Raw genomic sequence first — 5,196 nt, 5'->3', positions numbered from 1 at the left:
ATGGACACCTGAGGACACCACCAAGGGGAAATTGCCAAACATTGGTTTTCACTAGTGGGTGGGTCCAGATGTCCTCAAGTAACCCCTGGTAATCTCTATCCAGTCTAAACTAAACCATTTCTCCAAGAATTATAATACGAATTCTCTAAGCTAGATGGTTGCTAGCAGGCAGAGCAAGCTATGCTTCCAGAGTTAGAATCAGGTGCATATTTTCCACTGCAGAATTGTATCTTGACAGAGCTTGTTTCCTTCTGGGAGTATGCAAGTCTCCAGTGCTCAACTACTGCACAAATCTTTCTAAAACAGTTGTTAATTTTTAATAGACCAAATTTATATATTTTGAATACAAATTTTTTTTAGGAAATCAGACGGCATTTAAAGATTTACTTAATTCTATGCTTCTTTCAGTGATTTTTTCCCCCAGAAACTATCAAGAACTTGTTAATTGCATCCATAAGTTTCATAATGAATAATAGATTGTTTTTAACAATGATGATTATCAGATTTCTCTATTAATAGAAAATGAATACAAATCAAAAAGCAATAGTCATTTCCATATCCTCAATTATTTCATCTAGGGAGTGCCTATACATTTTCAAGAAGAACTATTTAGTAAGATTTAAAGAAAAAAGTAATGTCTGTCTGCTTATGGTTTGTTTAATAAATTCAATTACTTTAAACTGTCCCTTATCTTTTCTTATAAGCACCACATTATTGACTCTCCTGCTGCTTGTAAGCCAGCCTACATTAATATGGATGAATGTATCTCCTTTCATTTCAGCACACGTAAATGAACAAGCACATCTCTGCATACCCATGAATATACGTGTGCACATGTGCATATTTTCCATACACACATAATACTTGTGTGACCACATGCAGAAAGAATTGTCTCCCCTAATCAACTTTGCAGTCCATACAGAGCTATGAATAACCAGGGACAATAGAATATTGTCATTGATCTTCTCCAGGTTCAAATACCATTATATATATATATATATATATACATACACACATACACACACACACACACACACACACACACATGACAGTGGAATGCATATTGACACAGCATACACAAAAGGAGTATAATTCTCATTCTTCTGGTTGTACAGGATGTAGAATCACACAGATCATGTAATCACATATGTACTTAGGGTAATAATATCTTATTCATTCTTCTATCCTTCCTACACCAACACCCACTCCCCTCCTTTCACTCCCCACTTTCTAATCCAAATTATTTCTATTTTTCCCTAGTGCTCCCACCCACTTATTATAAATTAGCTTCCATATGTCAGAGAAAATATCTGGCTTTTGTTTTATTGGGAGTGGCTTATTTTGCTTAGCATGATATTTTCTAGCTCCATCCATTTACCTGCAAATACCATAATTTCATTCTTCCTTAGGCTGTGTAATATTCCACTGTGTATAAATACCACATTTTATTTATCCATTCATCTGTTGAAGGGCATCTAGGTTGATTCAATAGTTTGGCTATTGTGAATTGAGCAGCTATAAACATTGATGTGGTCGCATCACTGCAATATACTGATTTTAAGTCCTTTGGGTATAACATGAAGAGTGGGATAGCTAGGTCAAATAATGGTTCCATTCCAAGTTTTCTGAGGAATCTCTATACTGCTTTCCAAGTGTTTATACCAATTTGCAGTCCCACCAGCAGTGTATGAGGGTACCTTTCCTCCCACATCCTCACCAACATTTATTGTTTCTTGTATTTTTGATAATTGCCATTCTTACTGGAGTGAGATGAAATCAAAGTAGTTTTAATTTGCATTTCTCTAATTGCTAGAGATATTGAACATTTTTTTCATATATTTGTTGATTGATTATATTTCTTCTTCTGTGAAGTGTCTGTTCAGTTCCTTTGTCCATTTATTAATTGGGTTATTTGTTTTTTGGTGTTGAGTTTTTTGAGTTCTTTATATATCCTGTAGATAAGTGCTCTATTTAAGGTGCATGTGGGAAAGATTTTCTCCCATTCTATAGGCTCTCTCGTCACATTATTGATTGTTTCCTTTGGTGAGAAGAAACTTTTTAGTTTGAATCCATCCTATTAATTGATTCTTGATTTTACTTTTTGTGCTTTAGGAGTCTTGTTAAGGAAGTCACATCCTAAGCGGACATGGTGAAGATTTGGGCCTACTTTTCCTTCTGTTAGGCACAGGGTCTCTGTTCTGTACTACATAGCCATAGTAACAAAAACAGCATGGTATTAGCACCAAAACGAATACGTACGCCAATGGTACAGAATAGAAGACAGAGACAAATCCACATAAATATAGTTATCTCATACTAGACAAAGGCACCAAAAATATTCACTGGAGAAAAGATAGCCTCTTCAACAAATGATGCTAAGAAAACTGGAAATTCACATGGAACAAAATGAAATTAAACCCCTATCTCTCATCCTGCAAAAAACTCAACTCAAAGTGAATCAAAGACTTAGGCACCATATATTTCTTAAATCAGCTTTTCTTTTTACCATATGCATATACATATGCATATGTCAACTCAAATAGTTTTACCAAACTCAAAACCCAAAATCAAAACAAAATAAATAACAATTCTTTGTTCCCCATCACAATCTCAAGATTTTATTTCTAAGAGGCTACCTTTTGTAACTTTTTATACTATCTTTCTTGTTTTTCACCTTCCTTCAATATATAACATATACTTATTTTAGCACACTTATACTTTTTCAGTATTAGGCAGCTTAAGATAATTTCCCACAGTGGAAGGAAGGTGAGCATTTAGCACTCTTTCACTCTTCCTCTCACTATTCTCTCTCTCTCTCTCTCTCTCTCTCTCTCTCTCTCTCACACACACACACACACACACACACACACATTCCAGTTATCCTATGTCAAAATTTTGATTAATTGAATATTTAATGTTGACATTGTAATTATATGAGCTGAGAACAGTCAGCTGAACTACATAGAATATGCAAAACTGTTTGTTTTCTGTGAAATTAATAACTTAGTTGCTCTTTTAAAAAATATTTAGAGTGAAGTTTAATTTTTTTCTTTTATTTTTAATTATTTTTTATTTATATATGACAACGGGATGCATTACAATTCTTATTACACATAAAGAGCACAATTTTTCATATCTCTGGTTGTATACAAAGTATATACACACCAATTCATGTCTTCATACATGAACTTTGGATAATAATGATCATCACATTCCACCATCATTTCTAACTCCATGTTCCCTCCCTTCCCTTCCTACCCCTCTGCCCTATCTAGAGTTTGTCTATTCCTCCCATGCTCCCGCTCCCTATCCAACTATGAATCAGCCTCCTTTTATCAGAGAAAACATTTGGCATTTGTTTTTGGGAGGGATTGGCTAACTTCACTTAGCATTATCTTCTCTAACTACATCCATTTACCTGTAAATGCTATGATTTTATTCTCTTTTATTACTGAGTGATATTCTATTGTGTATATATGCCACATTTTTTTTGTCCATTCATGTATTGAAGGGCATCTAGGCTGTTTCCACAGTTTAGCTATGGTGAATTCTGCTGCTACAAACATTGATGTGGCTATGTCCCTGTAGTATGTTGTTTTTAAGTTCTTTGGGTATAGACCAAGGAGTGGGATAGTTGAGTCAAATGGTGGTTCCATTCCCAGTTTTCCAAGGAATCTCCATACTGCTTTCCATATTGGCTGCACCAATTTGCAGTCCCACCAGCAGTGTATGAGTGTACCTTTTCCCCCATATCCTCGCCAATTCTTATTGTTGTTTGTCTTCATAATGGCTGCCATTCTGACTGGAGTGAGATGATATCTTAGAGTGGTTTTGATTTGCATTTCTCTAATTGCTAGCAATGATGAACATTTTTTCATATATTTGTTTATTGATTATATATTATCTTCTGAGAAGTGTTTGTTCAGTTCCTTGGCCCATTTATTGATTGAGTTATTTGGTTGGGTTTTTTTTTTTGATATTTAGTTTTTTGAGTTCTTTATATACCCTAGTGATTAGTGCTCTATCTGATGTGTAAGGGGTAAATATTTTCTCTCAAGATGTAGGCTCTCTATTCACCTCATAGATTGTTTCTTTTGTTGAGAAGAAACTTTTTAGTCTGAGTCTATTCTATTTATTGATTCTTGATTTTAATTCTTGAGCCAAAGAAGTCTTATTAAGGAAGTTAGGGCCTAATCCCACATGATGGAGATTAGGACTTACTTTTTCTTCTATTAGATGCAGGATCTATGGTTTTATTCCTAAGTCTTTGATCCATTTTGAGTTGAGTTTGTGCATGTTGAGAGATAGGAGTTTAATTTCATTTTGTTGCATATGGATTTACAGTTTTCCCAGCTCCATTTGTTGAAGAGACTATCTTTTCTCCAATGCATGTTTTTAGTGCCTTTGTCTAATATAAGATAATTCTAATTTTGTGGGTTAGTCTCTGTGTCCTCTATTCTGTACCATTGGTCTACCATTCTATTTTGGTGTGAGGCCAATACCACCCTGATTCCCAAACCAGGCAAAAACACATCAAAAAAAAAAAAAGAAAACTTTAGACCAATATCTCTAGTGAACATAGATGCAAGAATTCTCAATAAAATTCTGGCAAACCGAATACAAAAACATATCAAAAAGATCATGCACCACAATCAAGTGGGATTCATCCCAGGGATACAAGGTTGTTTTAACATATGGAAATCAATAAGTATAATTAATTACATCAATAGACTTAAAGATAAGAATTATATGATCATTTCAAGAGATGTAGAAAAAGCATTTGACAAAATATAGCACCCCTTTATGTTAAAGGCACTAGAAAAATTAGGGATAACAGGAACATATCTCAACATCGTAAAGGCTATCTATGCTAAGCCCCAGGCCAACATCTTTCTAAATGGAGAAAAACTGAAAGCATTCCCTCTAAAAACTGGAACAAGACAGGGATGCCCTCTTTCACCACTTCTATTTAACATAGTTCTTGAAACACTGGCCAGAGCAATTATACAAATTAAAGAAATCATAGGGATACACACAGGAAAAGAACTCAAATTGGCACTATTTGCTGATGATATGATTTTATATCTAGAAGACCCTAAAAGTTCCACCAGGAAACTTCTAGAACTAGTAAATGAATTCAGCAAAGTAGCACGTTATAAAATCAACACCCATAAATCATAGGCATTTCTGTATATC

This window comes from Marmota monax, unplaced genomic scaffold, assembly GCF_021218885.2.
Source record: "Marmota monax isolate L192 unplaced genomic scaffold, Marmota_monax_Labrador192_F-V1.1 WCK01_AAM20220418_F8-fsc00107, whole genome shotgun sequence".
Lineage (NCBI taxonomy): Eukaryota > Metazoa > Chordata > Mammalia > Rodentia > Sciuridae > Marmota > Marmota monax.
Note: the sequence above shows the minus strand (reverse complement) of the source record.